At 37.8% G+C, this 19,753-nt stretch overlaps 1 long non-coding RNA gene across 4 annotated transcripts in view; it reads right to left on the minus strand.

Annotated features, from left to right (window-relative positions):
* LOC134740170 (uncharacterized) overlaps positions 1–19,753 on the minus strand; it is a 366,820-nt gene that overhangs the window by 36,922 nt on the left and 310,145 nt on the right. For 2 of the 4 annotated variants that reach the window (XR_010127441.1, XR_010127439.1), the window contains exon 5: positions 18,786–19,597. The exons of 1 other annotated variant lie outside the window; for it this stretch is intronic. This is a non-coding gene — a long non-coding RNA (uncharacterized LOC134740170). Of the gene's footprint in view, positions 1–18,779; positions 19,598–19,753 lie in introns of those variants that run through there. One more of the 4 variants, XR_010127440.1, reaches the window with a different exon arrangement.

The following is a 19,753-nucleotide window of genomic DNA, read 5'->3' on the forward strand; positions in this document are numbered from 1 at the left end:
TATTATTTAGAAATTGAGTGTTATACATCCTTTATATCAATATAATATATAATCGGTGTGTGTACACACACACACACATACAAACACATGTTAAACTTAGGGTTGTTGTTGTTTTTGCAGAGGTTGCACTTAATTCATCCTCAGAGGGGAGGAGTTTGTCTATGGATTAGACTGATGCCCTGGGATGTATATCTTTCAAAGTTGTTAAATATCATGTGTATAAAGATATATTCACCTGATACTTGCTCCATGAAGCCTGAGAAGTAAAGCAGAGACAGGCTAAAAACCTGGTCATCTGTTTCACTTGGCTGCATTCTTCCTTTTATACCTGCTTTATTCCATTTCATTGGTGATGAAAAATGGACCTGAGAGTTGCTGATGCTGCTTCTCTAGTTATCTCTGACCTTGCCATTAAAGCAGGAAGGTCTAGAGTCAGTTATGGGGTTGGGAAGAAGGAAGTAGATGAGACTACATATATAAATGCTACATTGGTAAGAGAGCCCCAAGCCTGTCCTTGGCGCAGACAGATAATTTCTGTGTATATATAATCAAGTTCTACACCGTGTTTTCAGGCCAAGTTCACTGCATAATGGAAAATGCCCTTACATCTATTATTTTTACTCTGGCAGTATATATTCTCTTTGGGAACTTGGACTATATTAACCAGATTTTTTTTCCTTTTTAAATAATATCTTAATCTCACTCCTTGCACTATTACTGTTCTCACAAATAACAGAAGCAGCATTTCTCTCTGATTATAATTTTGCCCATCTTCCTTCTCTGAACTCAGGTCTTCAGCAACATTTGAACTAGAAGTCTACGTCTCATTGGTTCCAGAATCTATATGATCATAATACAGTTTCTAGAGAGACCAGGAATGATAGGTAAAGAATCATGAAATACTGTACACACACATACACACACAAAAGGATTGCCTATTATGTCTATCAGCTCTGTAATTTGTAAAACAAAATTAGGGTGTAAATTGTTCTATGCCAGGGTGAAAAATCACAGATTTTCTTTGAAAATATACAAAACTAAGCATACTGGGAGAGCTTTGACAGTTGTCATCAGTACTTCTTATAGTTAGAAAGAGCCATCGTGTCCCTGAGAGTCTACGAGGTATCAGTGCCACAAAGCAAGATATCGGTGGTCTCCATACTAAACATGGGAGGAGGAAGAGGGTTTGAAACATGGAGCAAAGCAGCCTGGAGCGGGTTTTGAATGTGGACATTTTTGCCTCATAGATTAGTAGATGAAAGAAATCTAGAAAAAATAGATTTTACAAGAAAATCCCATGACTGTTTCTGAAAACACATGACCCTCTCTCTCTGGCTTTCATTTTCCCACTTCTGATAAGCAATTTTTATGGGAAATGTTTTATTTCCCTTTTAGCTCTACTATCACAAATACAACAACGCAAGCATGATAAGAAATGGAGGCTAGCACTCTCAGAGCAAAAATTAAGAAAGACAAGAGAATGTGGCAGACCGAAGAACTTTTCTTCTTCTGTCTAAATGTGGCAGCTGCTACGTAACTCCAATCTATGTTTGTATACACACAGAGCCAGTGTTGTCCTATTGTCCATTATTTTAAAGAAACCAAAAACATGGACTTAATTAGAAATGTATGAATTGTAAGTGTTGGGAATGACCAATAATTTTTTTTTAAAAATTGCAGACCAGAAGTATTCAGGGTAAACAAAACTTCCCTAACAGTAAATATTAAGACATCAATTTACAACTGCTACCTGAAATTCATAAGGTAATTAAAAGGACATTAAGCCTATCTGACTTTACTGCAAAAACTGAACACAAAGTTGTTCCAAGGACATATAATGCTATGATTTAAGGATGACTGAAATGAGTGAGAGAAGTCTTCCCTACATAGAATCACTTTTCCACTTCCCAAGTGGAATGATGTCAAATGATGTTAGTGATTTTCTCCTGTTTCAAAGTGTCCCTTGATCCAATCACTATAGCTCAAATCTAGCAAAATAATGATTCTATTACCTGCTACTACATGATGAGCTGAATATTTACACAGAGTTCATTCACTGCATTGATGTTTTAATTACACATTTGACAAAATGACTTATTGGCACACCTGATAAGAAGCATTCACACCTACCTGAAGAAACCATAGAGTAATATAAATTCATCATGTGTTATCTCAGGCAGCCAGTCTTTGAAAGCACCTTTCATTTAGAAATCAAAGGTGAAGGTCTAAAGCAAAGAACTTTCTTATCCAATCAATTATCAGCATATATGAAATGTTGACTTGATGCCCCTTATTCATAACTGATTATTTAACAAAAATAAAAAACAAGAGAGAAATTTATTTCCTTCCTGAGTAAAGTAAATCTTTGTTTTTAGTACAAGCTGGCAAATCAGTAACCAAATAATAAATGGAGAGTTAAATAAGGGTTTATCATCTGCTTCACTTACCAATGGTTGCTTACTCTCTGATGATTCCGTACTTTCAGTGACTATACTAATAAAAACAGCTCACCCGGACAAATTTACAAGCCAGTTTTCAAAAGCAACACATTGCCACTTCCACACTAGCCAATGAGCCTTCTTGCATTGCAATGCTCTTATTCAACAAGATTAAGAAGCACAAATGCAGAACAATGTTCTCTGTGACTGTGAGGGAGCATTATTCAACACTAATGGCAAATATGTTCACATATTGCCAGCAATTGCGACTCCAAGCTAAAGCTATAAATGTTGGACTAACTTCCAATGTAGTATTTATGACAGGTTCCCCCTGAGAAATAATTATAGTCTTTATACAAGCCTGCAGTAAAAAAATATAGCTTGGGAAATGTATGTTTCTTTAGGTTTCAGCAAAAGTTTCAAATCAGATATCAGTGAATGAGGAGGATTACTCACTCCAATTCTATGCCCTGCACAGTAGTAATCTGCAAAACTTAAAAGAGTCAGGCTGCTGTGAAAACATGAATATCTTTTTCAGTGAGGAAACTTTCCTGTACATCTTACGCTCCCTTTTATTGTTTCTGAAATCTAGCCGTTATGTATGAACTGCATCAAGATCACTGTAAATATTGGAAAGTCAATCAAGTCTGTTTTCTAAAGCAGGCATTTAAGACACTGATTAAGCTAAGAATACAAAATGTATTCTGGCATAGACATTTATTGTATTTCTTGAATTCAGTGTTTACTTTTCATGAAGTTATAATAATGAATATGTTACTACAGCTGTTAAGAGAAAAAGATTCTGGTAAAATTTAATGAATAAATAGAGGAGTAGTTTGCTAATTCATGGTTAATAAATATGTTTTTTTCTCCAAAATGGAAAATGGTATTTCTCTGGATATTTTTTCAGAGCAGATTAGCTAGGGCTTCCTTGCTAACACAGTACTTAAAAAGCAAAAGCTAAGTAAATCAGAGAAGTATTTGGTATTTCATGGCATCGAATAATATGTTCAACTGATTTTTTTTCACTGAAGTGACTAGTGTTAGACACAATCTACTTAAATTGAGTGGCAATTTAAACTGTGCCTTCATAACACTAAAATAGCAGATCAACTCGACATAAAAAGTATAATCAAGCAGACTGGGCTCACACACATTTGACTGATTGATAGAACTTTTCACTTTTTAACCTTTCATTTCAATGTCTTAGAGTCTCGCCAACAACTCCTAGAACCCCAAAACCTGTACACAAAGAATAGTGAATGTTCAACATGAGAAGACTTGACTTTTGTTCTATGATCACCCAGAGATTAAATGTACCATTGAAACCACTGGACGCACCTTCTCCATTCCTGTCCTTAAAATTATATCTTTTCAATGGGCTCTTTCATACTCGGCAGAGAACCTGGCCAGCCCACGGTAGAGTCGGAAAACAGACAAAGACTTTTTTTAAGTATCTTCCAAATTCCTGATCAAGAGCCCATCACCTTCCTGACAACAACCCCAGCCCCTTCACATGTTGCCTTCCAGGTGACTAGTGGTGTCAGTGCCATACTCTACTCAGCCCTGTATTTCTCAAAATTTAAGATCAAAGTCCTTTCTCAACCCTGAGAAATTCAGTGCTTTAAGTCAGTGCTTTACTTATCACTTTTGAAAAATCTAGCAAATTATTTGAATCTATAAAGCTAAAGTCTGCTAATGACTTACATTCTATACAACTGTTACACTTTATCCCAGGAGTCTTTGATACAAACCAGTGGCCAGTGAGAAGACATTCACACTACAGTTAGGCTGAGAGAAAATTGTTTGTTGTGGAGACTGGGTCCTTTGAGTGCACTTAGTATACGGAGAGTTGACTCTGATTCTGGAATTAAAAATATTACTAAAGGATAAAAATTCTGCACTTCAGAATCATCCACATACCTTTTCAAATATAGATATTCCAGGGATTCTGACTGTGGCTAGAGTAATAACGAGACACTTACTTTTTTTTTTTTCAAAAAAGTATCAGAGATAATATTGAGGCACGGTAACATAGTTGAGTACCACTTGGACAAGATTCTGGTTATTAGATCATTACTGAGGTCCATTCTTTAATTAGGTTTCTCTGCTGTGAAGCAAATCATTCCTCTCAATCATGAGAGAGAAAAAATTGCAGTAAGCTATTTCTCTCGGTCTTTTCTTGGGCACCAAAACTCATATACAGAGATTTTCAGGAGCAAACACAATGATCTGTCAGGGTTTAAATCCAGATTTCCTTTTTCTCCTAACACTCCCCATTAATGAATGGGCAGCAGAGCCCTAGATGACTCCACTCCATTACTGAAACGAATAGGCAGGCCTCATAAAAAGCATCCTTGGCCAAACCATTCATATTGTAAAAACTAGTTCCCTATGGACTGCAAAGTACATGTCCCTTTCGATTAGAGCATCCTGTGTGGCTTTCATGTGTATGGGTGACTAATTAAGAGAGCTCATCATTGCTGTCAATAAAACTGCTCTCCTTGACAACTTGGCAAATCTTAACAAGAGCATTTCTGCCATCTAGTGTTCAAAGCCAGCAAACAATACTCTCAGCACCTGGAAGGGCATAGCTCTTCTCTGTCAGGCCTAAACGAGGTTTTAGTTTCCATTGCCAAGGTCAATTCAGAACTGCATGGGGGAGGTAAGGAAAAATAATATTTCTGGGGAAAACAACCTTGTACAATATTACTCTCACTCACTCAATGAACAACTTGGACTCTAATGCAGTAGATCATTAGCGTCATGATCCATTTTTGTGACCCACATTCTGATTAAATTTGGCTCCATAAAATAAGCTTCTAGAATACCAAACGTCCTTAGAGCCTCACCCATGCTGTCGGCAGCAGAATGTAATTAGCACATGAAGCTTGTAAACCTGAGACTCTTGGCTCTGCTTTGTAATGTAATGGAGTTTTCCCAGTAACAATAATTTGATTTAATGTTCAACAAGAGGTTAACAGTGACGAGTACGGTATTTTGGTGCTGAAATTCATATTTCCCAAAATACAATTCACAGCAAAATGCTCTTTCCATATAAAAAGCCTCTGGCTCACAGTTCAGGAGGCTGAACATCCCTATCTCTCCAAGAAATAATGACAAAAGCACTTAATCTCTCACCTTGGGTTCCCAGTCTGGAAAAATGATCAGCCTGAAGTTACTCTCAAATTCAAGGAGGTGGTGAGAAATAGCTCCTACATACAAGTTTTGTGTTAAAAAAGATATGCCTGTATTGTGGGTTGTACCAATGCCCCTTCCCCCGGCCAGAAGAAGAGTCATAGAAGTGTCAATGCGAAGAGAGATCACTAGGCAACGAATTCAAAGCCAAAGGAGTCGAAGGGTGACAACCAGGGCTTTTCTTGACCCATACAACTTCACTTTTCTTTATTAGAGATTTGAAAAATAATAACTACGCTAATGATTGTCATCATAAGAATTTGTTCAACCATTATTATGCGAGTATTCTATACCTGACCTTTGCACTTGATATCATCATTTACCAAAAACAACAATAAAACTAAATAACATCAGTTGAGCATCTAGTATTTGCCAGGCATTGTGGCATACGTGTATATCTCATTTAATACAATGATCTTGAGAAGCAGGCATAATTTCTTTTCATTTACTAGTGAGGAAATCAACATTGATAGAAGTAGCTACACCAAGATAGCACAGCCAAAAAATGATAGAGTCAAAATTAAAGTTAAGTTATGTTTGATGCCAAAGAGCCTTCCAAAATCATGTAGTTTTCCAATATTCATGAGGGATGAAAAGAGCATCCAAAATCCTAGCTCCTTCCTCTCCTCTTAAATTCCATTCATTTTTTGCTCTATGAGCCAATTGTCTCTTTAGCTCTAGCTGCCAGAAAAAATGGTGATGAAGATTTCCAAGTTAACCAATAAGTCTCAAATATCAGACTATTAAGTTTATGTTGACAAGAAAAAATACTTTCCTGATTTATACATATCATGATGAGAAAACATACACAATATTTTCAATTAATGCTAAGATTTTATCAAAAGATTTTCATACATTATAACTTTCATACATTGTCATTTTCATAGATTATAACTTAGGCCAAATCAATTCTGCCCAAGACTAATTTTTAAAAATGCTTATTTTATCTATCACTTAAAATGCTCCAAGACCTTCAAATCCAAACTGATTAAGCACTTGAGGTAATCCTCAAACCAATTCTTATTTTTATTTTTTTTTGAGACAGAGTCTCACTCTGTCACCAGACTGGAGTTCAGTGGTGTGATCTCGGCTCACTGCAACCTCCCACTCCCTGGTTCAAGCGATCTCCTGCCTCAGCCTCCCAAGCAGCTGAGATTACAGGCACGCCACCACAGCCAGCTAATTTTTGTATTTTTAGTAGAGACAGGGTTTCACCATATTGGCCAGGATGGTCTTGTTCTCCTGACCTTGTGATCCGCCCATCTCGGCCTCCCAAAGTGCTGGGATTACAGGTGCGAGCCACCCCTCCTGGCCAAACCAATTCTTATTCGCCAGGCAGCCACTCTTACTCTGTATTCCATGAACCTTACTTTCAAGTCAGCCACGTTTATTAATTTGTCGGAACATAACTTGCTTACTCTTCTCTGCTACTTTGCTTAGGAAATTCCCCAGGTCTGGAATAACCTTCCCTATATGGTGTATGTGTCCAGATGCTCCCAATATTTCTAGACCCAGCTTTAGCCTCATCTCTTTTGTGAAGGCTTCACTGTCTTGCTAGCTCTTGATACTCAACCTGTACTATAATATCCCACAGCTCTTACTTTCTTCCTACTCATATGTAGAGTATATTTTTATGTGCATATATGCTTATTCCATTTTACTATAAGCAAAAATCTTACGCTTTGGGGCAAAGATCCAATTCTGTTCAATACAGCATTATAGTTATGCAGCATCTACTCAGACATAAGCACAATTTAGAAGACTTCATGTTCTAATTTGAAGTATATTCTCTGACAAAGGGCCTAAAGTAGGTGATTAGAAAATTTTGTCAGAAGAAAGGAAACTTTTTTGAAGACATGCTATCACCTAGGCACTGCAGTAGACATTTTTATATAATTTATGTTATTTAATCCTAACTACAGCCCTACAGGTAAAGTTGGGTTCTTCAAATTTTTGTAGATGATATTGACGTTATAAAACTGTAAACGATTCTCCAAAGATTGCATGTGTGCGGGAGTTAGTATCAAACCTATAGTTTCTATTTCCGAAATCTATGCTTTTTTTCTTCACTGTGGTAGAGTTTTCTTGTATTTAGCCTCAGAAAAACAATCTTTTGAGATTGTCATATGCCTGAAAAGTCCAGAAGAGAAATAATGTAGATTAGTAAGAGCTACCAAGAAAATCTCTTGTTGAGCAAAACTCAAGCCACTAAACGCTCCCCTAAATTATCAACAAGATTATAGCACTTTAATACAGTAATTTAAATTTAGTTGCAAATTTTTTTCTTTAAATTTTAAGGATATATTAAGTGCTTAACCAACCATTTCCCATGGATTTATTTATATCAATTTTTTATCCATATGGATTGGACCGTTTCTGTGTAACAGACACACCTCCAATGTAACATTAGATTAAATTCCAGTTTGGCTAAGGATTTAAAGTAGGATAAATACACAGGGCAGGAACGGCTATACCTTAGCATAACGTAGCTTCCCTTGAATCCAGAGTCTCTATCTGAGCCACAAACAGGGGTCAATGATACTGCTAGTAGAATCTCAGAAGGATGAGAAGTTTATTTCTTGTTCATCTACCTGACTTGGTGTCCTATTTGGGCTGCTTCCTAACTCTCTGGCTTCTTGTTGGGTCACTAATGGGAGGTGCTGGCAGGGAGGGGGTAATAAGTAGAAGGAAAAAGAAGAAGGCAGTTTGGGTATCATCGCCACTCTGCCATCTCCTCCCACACACCAGCACTCACTTCCTGAGCACCTGCAGTTGGCAGCAGCTGCTGGGGGGTCGGCTTCCACGGCTTTTTCTCTGTCTCTTTCAGCTTCCACCGTCTCTTTGCCCCTTCCTCCCTGGCTCTAGCAGCTGAGTGTCTCACTGTGCCTTGTTCATTCCTCGAACCTTGCTCACAGATCTGTAAATAGCTCCACTTTAATAAACCATTGTTAATTTAAATCTTCTGAGTGAACCCTCTTGCTTCCTACCAGGCCATTGATTTGATATATGTAATTAGAGCAAATTATGAACTACTGCCACTTTTATTTCATTTTTGGTTATTTCTATAGCTTCAAATTTATACCCAGAATCCAAAATGTAAACATTTATAATTCATGTTTTTAAAACCCACATTTATTTCTCAAATGCCACAGACTAACTAGATTCTCAGTCCTGGCTCAGAATTATTTCTCAGAGAATAATACTTCAGTTCTTCATCAAAAATAGTTTCTTTCTTTCTACCTGTACATAAAGATCAACAAAACCCATCAAAATAAATATGTCTTAGAATTATAGATGCTCATATCTAACTCAATCATAAGAGAGATTTCTTGCATTTCCACTTTGTAAGACAGACTAAAAGTATTACATGTTTTTTCAGGAATGGAATATTTTCCTTTTGCCAGGTTTGTTCATTTTTGGCCCTCATCTTTATGGCTTCTTTGGAATTAGTTTCAAGTACACCTTGTATTGTATAGACTGGCTAGATTAATTAGTTTGTTCTTCTGGACCAAAATAGTTTGGAGAGGGAGGAGGAGTAAGGGAGGTTGTGGTTAAGGATGGGAGAGGCTTCATCAATAATTATTACAGAGCTAACACTTACTGAAGTAGCTATTACTGTGTAATTACTAAATAATTACCACTGCTTTCAAAACACTATATATTTTTAAGTCATATAATCCTGAAACAAACATGAGATCTTGTTGTTTGCATCTTTCATCTGAGGTGAGAAAGACAGGAAGAGGATAAAGAACTTTGTCCCAGGTCCCACAGCAATAAGTAACAATGCTAGGACTTGAATTACACAGCCTGCAGGCAGGTCTAAAATCAAGGCTCTGAATCACAGCACTTAACTGCTATTCAGATATTAATGCTTATGTTCTCCCTTCTCTGTTTGCTCATTTCAGCAAAACAGAAAATAAAAATAAATACAGTCAGCCCTCCACATCTGAGGGTTCCGTGCCTGTGGATTCAACCAACCATGGATCAGAAATATTCAGAAAAAAAATTGCATCTGTAGTGAACATGTACAAACTTTTGCTTGTCATTATTCCCAAAACAATACAGTATAACAATCATTTGCATAGGATTTACATTTTATTAGGTATTATAAGCAATGTAGAGATAAGTTAAATTATATCAGAGGATGGTGGTAGGTTATATGCAAATACCAGGCCATTTTATATCAGGAGCTTGAGAATTCCTGAATTTTGGTATTCACGTGGGATCCTGGAATCAATCCTTCACGGATACCAAGGGACAATTGTAAATAAAAGTATCTCATCATACTACCATTTAAACTGAAACAAAATGAAGCAGAAATGTACCTCTGAAAAATAAAGTCATTTTAGAAATGTCTGACCTATTGTCAGTGGTGGCATGAATGCTCCTGAAACCTGGTTCCTGAAAGCAGGCTCTTTGCCATGATGAGAAAAAAAAGTCCCAAAATTATTTCTGGGCCACCATTGATGTTGCAAGCCTAGGATGGCTGCCATGGCTCTAAATGTGTATACACCATTGTCTCTCAGACACAGTACTTTTCCTGGTTATAAGATATGACGTGTATCATTGTATAATAGTTACATTTCCTTTCTACTACTTCGGACAATATTTGTAACAATTTTTACAGTATTCGTATTTAGAGGTTGATTGCAACATTTATACACATTATGTCATGCCAAGCAATTTAATGTAAAAGTTTAAAAAACAGCATGCACTAAATGCTTAACCCAGCATTTTCTTTGGTTTCAATTCATTTATACTGTACTTTTTAACCCATGTGGTTTCCCAGCAGACAAAACATGTTCCTGCTACACGACACCCTTAATGGAGCTTGAGGGTAACTGAGGAGCTCCAGGGTTTGGGTCAGTGGTTCACACAACTGGCTAATCATCAGGACAATCTAGGCAGAGTTCCACAAATACAAGTTCCCAGGCTCTACCCTGGAGCTTCTGATTCTAGTTCTAATGAAGCTCCAAAATTTGCATTTTTTATCTCCCTAAACAATTATGACGGTTTGTCAGTATGAAGATTTCACCAGTTTGAATATTGTGAGAGGATATGAACAGTCTGCAGACTTCCAATTAGTTAGCCTGGAAAATATTTATTTTTAGGAAGTTCATTGATCAGATCATTGAAAGGACTTATAAGATCCCACAGAGTATTCAAGCCAAAGGATAGAGTGCAAGAGATAGAGTGCAAGATAATGCCGGCAAGTATCAGAGCCCTTAGAGTCTCCCAGACACAGCTCTTCAGGGTCATCCTTATGCCCACAAAGAAATACTTTGCCTTCAAATTAGATGACAAGATTTGTACAAGAAACCTTGGTTTAGGGGGGAGCTCCCCAACAGTTTGATTATATAGACAAGAAAGGCTGTCTAGCTAATTATGCTGGTGAAAGCCATCAATAATTAAGCTGGGCCTGAGTGCCACCATAGGAGTTTCAAAGTTTAAATTGCACTCTATAAATGATTATTTATTCCACTGCCCTTATTTTGGCCAAGAGTCAGCACTAGATTTCCATGTCCCCCAGAGATAAGCACAGGCCTGTTCTAGTCCAACTGCAAATTAACTATATCCTATACAATTCCCAACTCTCGCTGCGCATGCAGCCCCAAAGTACAGGATTGAGTGGAGTTAAAGGAGATCTGTACATGAGCCAGGGTCAATTTAGGGCTTTAGCAACAGGTGGACCCTAATATTTAATCCTAACTTGGTTCTTATGTCTATTTTTCAATGTCAAATTTCTGCTTACATTGTCTCTGTTTTTACATAATGTCTATACTTTTTTTTCCATTAGGACCCTTAAAATATGAATCATAGTTATTTTACATTCCATCTCTAAGTCCAACATTCCTGTCATATCTGAGTCTTGGTTTAATGCTTGCTTTGTATTTTCTGTGTTTTTCCTACTTTTTAGCACGCCTTGAATTTTTTTGTTGTTATTGAAAGCTATATACATATATTTGGAAAAGAGAATGAGACACATAGGCCTTTAGTGTGAGGTTGTATCTTAACCTGGCTAGAATTTGGGCCATGTCCAATGTTTTCTGTAGCTGTACGTGTCAGAGTCTTTCAATTCTTTTAATGTCTTTGTTTTTGTCTCTGGTGTTGTCTTTAGGTTTCCCTAAGAGCTCCTTCTTAAATAGAGTCTAAAGTTTTCAGATCTTTTGGCTACAAATCCACTGTTATTATACTAGATCCTCGTTGATTTGGTAGCAAGGAATGGGGGAAAAGAGAATTCTGTAATCTTGTGATTAAATTTCAGTTTTTTAGCAGGTCTTTCCATGTGGGCTGTGACTTTCACAAGTGCTTTTACCTTTTTTTTCCTCCCCACTTAGGTAAGACAGAAAGGCTATGGGTGGCTAGAATTGGGTAATTGCCCTTCTGTTGACATAAGATAAGGCTCTGATAAAATCTTTTTCAGTGGAGCATAGGACTTTGCTACAAGAAAAAAATGGTCATATTTCAAAGTGGTTACTTTTCTCCTCCTCCTGCCAAAGACACGAGATGATTTTTCTCGGCTCTTCACGACGAGAACTTGGTGGGGTTCTTGGAGGTAAAAACCTCTGAATATGCAGAACACCTCCTAAGACTGTGGCTCCAAGGAGTTTTTTATTCTTGAGCTATGTCACACTCAACTTACAGCAATTTATCTGAATTACCGTTCAGGTGACCCATCCAGTTTTTAGTTCCATGGTTCCTGCTCCAGGTAAGTTGATGTCAGTTGTACTCTGTATTCCTCTGTCTCCGTATTTCAAAATGGTAGTTTGCCTTGTGACGGCAGTTGTCTGAAGGGTCCCAGAAAAGTTGTTGATTTTCAGTGTCTTCAGCTTTATTCCTGTTGTAAGGATAAAGTTGATGACTTCAAAACTCTTTACATGTTAGAGTTGGAATCTAGAGTACAAAGATGTTTTTATAAAGAACTTGTGACTCTATTTTGGAGTAGAAATTAGAGGAAATAACAGCAAAATATTATACCAGCTATAAGCTACAATTCCTTTTGTATTGTAGATGATACATTCAGAACTTAGTTCATTGTTTTCCTGTGTATGTAAAAGCAGGTTTATAAAAAAAACTTATAGTATTGACAAGGTTATATGGTAATATTTTCTAATTTAAAAAGTTTTAAAAAGACCATTTTGAACCTTTTTGTTAAAAAAATAAGATGCAACAATACTAATTTATGACATACTAATATTAATGTCCTGTCATTTTCTAGAAGACAAGGACAAACTGATACATCATCAAAAGAATTTATTTAGCCAGAGTGAATACATTCTTCTTTATCCTCATTGTCTTTATGGAAACCTCCAAATGAGCAGCAGTGCACATCTATAAAGGATACATGGATGATTCAGAGAAAAAAAGTGACCATGATTTGGTAAGAATAGAGTACTATCCTAAAGTAAAGCAAATTTCTAAAATCTTTCACCTCTAACACTTTCCAAGTATTCATTTATATGAATTAAATGTGGACTGGTATTTCCATGAACTTGCCTGTTTCTTCAATGTAAACCATTTAGAGTCTTTGGATGTAAGTAAACACTATGAAGCATATTATTTTATTCACTTTTGCTATAAATTTACATTAGCTATTCCATTCAGTTCATCCACATTATTTGAATTAATGGCATGAGGCTCTAGTTGTTGGAGTCTGAATACTGCATCCAAAATGTATTTTATAAAAGTTTTTTTGGCTGGGCGTGGTGGCTCACGCCTGTAATCCCAGCACTTTGGGAGGCTGAGGCAGGCAGATCACGAGGTCAAGAGTTCGAGACCAGCCTGGCCAACATAGTGAAACCCTGTCTCTACTAAAAATACAAAAATTAGCCGGGTATGTTGGCAGGCGCCTGTAGCCCCAGCTACTTGGGAGGCTGAGGCAGGAGAATTGCTTGAACCCAGGAGCAGAGGTTGCAGTGAGCCAAGACTATGCCACTGCACTCTTGCCTAGGTGACATAGTGAGACTCTGTCTCAAAAAAAAAAAAAAGTTTTTTTTAAAATAGTGGTATGAATTGTAACCACGTTCTTTGACTAAGAGTGATGATAAAGTCTCTACCTTGCTCCTAACATTTGAAAATAAATTACTACGATGCATTTGGCAATACACATGTACACACAGACATATGGAAATAATATTTGTTTAAGATCACAAAGGATTTTATACTGCCATTTTTCGTATATTTCACAACAAAGATATTGATATTTCTAAGTTTTCTGGCAAGATGATATGCCAAGCAAGGAAAGATTCAATTACACATTCAGAAATCATTACATATATGTGACAGGGGAATATAGACTAGCTGGAAAAGAAAATGCATTGTCACCAAAAATAACATTTATTTTATCATACAGATGTTATTGCTGTAGTTATCTATCAGGAATACCATGTTTGGCCCTTTAGGATTCCTTTTGTACTATAATTTCAAGAACTTGAAAGTTGTATTATTTCTGCATGTTACAAAGTTATTCTTTTTCATATCAAAAATTGATTCTTTTACGTGAGTTTACCACTTCAGCATAAATTGTTTATTACTAAATGGCTTTGTAAGGTTGCAGGAATTATGCTTACCTCTTTAATATCCTTTTAAACCAAAGTGGAATGGAATCCACAGGGACCATTTAGTTACATTAGGAGACTGGAAAATTGGACTGACTTGCGATTTTTTTAATGAAAATGTTGATAAAGGAAATTTTCTAAGGTAGTTTTGATCTTTATTAAATTTGTTTTTCTACAAAGAAAGCCAGTTTCTACAATTGCCAATGTTACTTGAAAGTAACAAGGCAAATGCGTCCTCTATTTGTACTTTCTCCACACAAAAGTAGAAAAAATGAAAAGGAAAAGTTGAACTTTTTTCTCTCATTATATAAAACTGTGATCATTCAGTAGTGTTGTGTGCAGTGATCTCTCTAGGAATTTGTTGAAACAAATAATCATCCTCATCTGCTACTATTGATATAATTTTGATAAAGTACCTTACCAAAACAATGTAAAAATAATTGTGACACATGTACTATCTTAAATTGCAAAGTATGCTAATGGTTGTTTTAAGTCTGAAATGGGTCTTGGAAATTCTCCTTCTAAATCACTCCCACTTCCTCAATTTCACAGCTCAGGAAGGATGGCTCTGGAAAAACACAAAAATAATAAAATAGTGCCTACAAGTCCATGTTTCCTGACTTTCAACCCCAATGCTCTTTCCAAGTCAAATATCCGTTAGCTTATCTAACTAGCCTGAGCATAGGATGGTATCCAGTTAATGGTTATTGAGTGTTTGACATGTTCAAGAAAGAGAGCAAACCTGTCACAGAGAGGGAGACATTGCCCAGACAAGCTAAGGAGCAAATCACCAAGAACCAAAAGCAGCAAAGAACATCTTATGCAGAAGTAGAGGAATTAGCTAAGTACCCACAAGGTGCAGGCTTTGTGAGTAATAGATGGGTACAATTTGAGAGGTTTCAGTTTCACTGAGTGGAGTACTCACATGATAAGTGAGAAAGGAATTGGTCGGGCCCATGGAGTGCATTCTGATAGTCTCTGAGAGGAAATAACAAGGAAAGTGAAAAATAATTGGCTGGAAAGGCAAAATGATAGCATTCTAATGATAAGTTTGACTTAGTGTTAGCAAATTTGTGAATCCTTGCCCGTAACTCTTCAGTTATTCATTCCTCACTAATCTAGGGGGAATTTGGGTCTGTTTGGGCTCTGCATATCAAATATTGCTTTGGTATGTGGGTCACAGGAGCCCTGCCACTCCTGCTACACATAAACCAGAGGTTCCCATGGACAGAGTCATACTGGCTCATGCTTGCACTGAAATATTGATCCCTGTACTCCTCAGAGAAGCTGAGTGGAAACTGAAGCACTTGAAGCTGGATTAGCAAACAAGAAATATGCTATGAGGGATAGAGTAGAAAATAGGAGGTAAGATGATAAAATAAACGGAATATAAGGCAAACATGCATTCAAATTCTATAGTCACCTTAAGAAGCTACACATGCAATAAGGATGCACAGACCCTCCGTAAACCAGTCCTGATAGTATTCTTCCTCCACTCTGACGTGGTTGCGCAAAACTGAGGTGGCTCAGCTGAAGGGCAGCAAGCTGATCAGTGAGCACCAGTACTGATTTGCGAATGCTCTAAGTAAATGACATTTGAATACCAGTCATGGGCTTTTTCAAACAAGGTCATTTCTCATAATTAAAAATCTCCCAGGAGGGGCACGGTGGCTCACGCCTGTAATTCCAACACTTTTGGAGGCCAAGGCAGGTGGATCACTTGAGGTCAGGAGTTCCAGACCAGCCTGGCCAACATGGTGAAACCCTATCTTTACTAAAAGTACAAAAAATTAGCCGGACATGGTGGCACGTGCCTGTAATCCCAGCTACTCGGGAGGCTGAGGCAGCAGAATCACTTGAACCCAGGAGAAGGAGGTTGCAGTGAGCCGAGATCACGCCACTGCACTCCAGCCTAGGTGACAGAGCGGGACTCTATCTCAAAAAAAAAAAAAAAAAAATCATAACAGATACTATAGCTACCAAAAGTTAAAGGAATATTAGGAAAAATTTTGTGCCACTAAATCTGACAACTTAGATGAAATGGAAAACTGCTCTTTAAATTTTTTGAAAAACACAACTTACCAATTTGGACCCATGGAGAAATAGAAAATCTGTACAGTTCAAATTCATTAAAGGAATTGTCATTAAATGTTACGTTACAAAGAAATCTTCTAGTACACAAGATTTTGCTGGTGAATTGTAACATTTGAGGGAGAAATAATACCAATCTCACATGAACTCTTTCAGTAAGTAAGTGAAAAAAAAAAGTGGGAGCAGGGACATTCCCAACTTGCTTTAAGGTAAGCATATCATCGATATCAAAATCCTAGGGCTTAGAGGAAATGCAGACTAATGCTCCTGATGAACCTACATGCAAAATAACTTAAAACATCAGCAAATGCAATCCAGTAGCAATCTCAAACTTATCAATATCGCCTTAAGAGAAGAAACAAACCAAAAAGAAAATCTTTACATTGAGCATCTTGAGAAGATTATTGTTTCAGGACCTCAGTGAACTTAAAGAATGGTCTGTTTTCATTTTTGGGTCAATAAACCCTGGCCATCACCCAAGTCCCTGGAAAAAAGAAACTTGGTCTGTGATTTGAAGGCATTAAAGATTCTGGTGTGAGACACACACATTCCTGGAGGTCTTGACTTTTTCCGCTCCCTTGCAGGACTCTTTCTTCTGGCAAAAGGTCACCTGGGAGCACAGGACAGTGGTTCCTTCCCTCGTGCCTGCCTGTCCCATCCCCGTGCACCAGGTGATCCTATCCAGGCTCAGCTTCGGCCCTGGCAGAGAGGTCACCGGGTAGAAGCACTGCTGAGAGGCGCAATGAGATACTGTATTTTTTCCCAGGAGAGAAGAAAACTTTAATGTTGCAAGCGCACACATAAGTCTGTGAGGAAACCAGAACTACCAGTTCAGAAAGTGGGGGCTCTGATGGCGCTTTCACCAGCAGTGAGAAACAATCACCTGTCAGCACTACCACCACATTCTAGGAAGAGCCTCCCGCTCCTCCAGCGAGCCTGGAGCTCACATCAGAGCCCCTGGTCTCCGAGTTCACCTGGAAAACACAGGACATGGGAAGTACTGTAGGTTCACACCAACGAAGGGCAAAACTCTTGCCTCTTTTGACAAAGGGACTGTTTAAAAGTCCGTTCCTTCAGGCACGAGGACAGAGTCACTTAAGGACTTAGGCGCAGGTCAACACCCGGGAAGCTCGCAGGCTTGGCGCCAGGACTTCCAGCCCGGGGGATTTGTAGCACGCGGAGGGTGAGTTGCTGCTCCAAGGCTGAGGGTGACTGACTCTCTCGGGAGGTGGTGACTGCTGACTCTTGTGTGGTGCTGAGGATAGTAGAGCCCGCCATGGGCTACAGTGTAATGCTGGCATTTCTGCCAGAGCCAGAGCTGCATTGAGAGGGGTCTAACCACGCTGCAGTAAATACCACCTGAGAATTCACAGCACTGTCATAAACATAATTTCTCAGAGCGAGAACTCTTAAGCTTCTGATGGGTAACGTAAATATGAAAATCAACTGAAAAAAAAAGGGCAAAGGGGGTTTGAGTATGCAGAGTATTTCATTTCTTTGTGGATCCGACTTGGGATGTAGGCACTTGTGCGTGAATAACACCATGGCTGAATTTTAAGTTCACAGTTCTTTTTTTGTAAAAGATATGTGGGCAGAATTCCATTAATTTAGTGAATATGATTAAGGTAGATGCTCAAACCGGAGCGAAAATCAGAAAGATATTTCTCTTTGTGTTGAACTCTCTGTAATCCAGTATTACTTGATAAAGGGAATAATATCAAAGTTGAGACTCAGGTGCACATTCCTAGAGCAATTTGACATTGCCAGGACCTCCAAGTGTGATCAGTGGACCCCTGTGGTTGAGCAGGGTACAGATCTGCTCTCTAACAATTGATTAGGGTTTCCTGAGTCTGACCCCAGCGTTAGTCATGCACAGTAGGACCACCTTACAGTATGGCATATTTTAAGATTGGTTCTGCAATTGTAACCTCAAAGTCTAGTAAATCCTTAGTGCATTTCCTTTGAAAGATAATTTCAATATAACTATAACTTAAGAAGCTAACTTGTTGGCACTGTCATTGATGGAGCATTGAAATAAATATCCAGAGCTTAATAAAATTGCTTTAAAAATCTCTGAGAGGTTTATCTACTATGAGTATTATTAAAATAAATCATATAAACATATTACACATGCCCTGTGAGCCATGTTGTCACACACACTCAGTCCAGATCAGAAAAGTCCATAGGTAAGACGCAACTTTTTGACACATTAAAATATTCAAATATTGATAAATATGGCATTTGTTTAAAGTGCTCTTAGAGGTATTCCAATATAGGAGCTTGCTATTTTTTATAACTTATAACAGTTATGATTGCAGAATGACATAAGTTTAACAGAATTATCTATATTAATTGCAACTATGCTTATTTCAATGAATAATGTGTTCAGTTTGTGTAATTCTTTTATTCCTGTTATGTTACTTTGATTACATTTATTGAAATGCAATTTTAGGGTGTTAAAAATACAATATTTGGGGCTTGACTTTTTATTTCTTTATTTTTTAAATTTTTTTCTAATAAGGCATTTTACAAAACTGTCAGTCTGGAAATTAAACAAATTAATAAAAGATTCTTCACACATATGATACGAGAAGCACTGCTCTATATCTTATTATTCCTCCATGCTTTTCTCTGAGCTGTGAGATTCTGACCAAACTTGATGGTGAAAAAAAAATTGAAGTAAGGACACTGGAAACTTTCTGGCAATGCAAATTCAACAACATAAATCATATTTTATTTTCTTCAAATAAGTAGTTTTCTCTGAAGTTTCATAATAATTCAGGTAATAGTTATGTTCTGTTTGGTTGGTTTTGTTTTTGTTTTTCCCCATCCAAGCCCAGAAAATCCACCAATTGGAACTGGAGGACACTTTTCTTCCCATCCCACTCATGAGAACAGTGAAGGTAACGTCCACAGGACATGTTCCTTACAGTCCCACCTCCTTGGACCCCACTCGGTAATTTGGAGTCTTGTGACTGTGATCTGGGAGAGAGGGCAACAGCTTTGCAGGTGAAGGCGCAGGGAAGAGTTGTCTCCTTGGAGTCCAGGATGGGAGCCTGCTGCTTGCTGGGAATCTCAGCTGGTGAAAAGGACACAGGGCAGGTAGTGGTTAAGCGTGGTCATTTCAGCATCAAGGTGAAAAGCTGCTTCTCAATTGTAGGGACCAGATCCACACAGCAATCTCTCCAACAGGGGTGGAAAAGGATGTTCTTGGCCACACTGATCACACCTCTCTCCAGAAATCCAGGCACCAGGAATTAAGCCAAACACCAGATAAGGGCTCTCCATGTGATGTTAAGAACTGCAGCCTTCCTGCAGGAGCACCAGTAGACCCAAAAGGTCAGAAAACATCTTCCTGAAGCCCCAAAAAACAGAAGCCTCAACCGTCTGCCCTTTCTATATTCCTGAACTGTAGAATCTTTGAGCATAATAAAATGGCTGTTGTTTTAGCCAATTCAAGATGATTTA

This window comes from Pongo pygmaeus, chromosome 8 (genome assembly GCF_028885625.2).
Source record: "Pongo pygmaeus isolate AG05252 chromosome 8, NHGRI_mPonPyg2-v2.0_pri, whole genome shotgun sequence".
Lineage (NCBI taxonomy): Eukaryota > Metazoa > Chordata > Mammalia > Primates > Hominidae > Pongo > Pongo pygmaeus.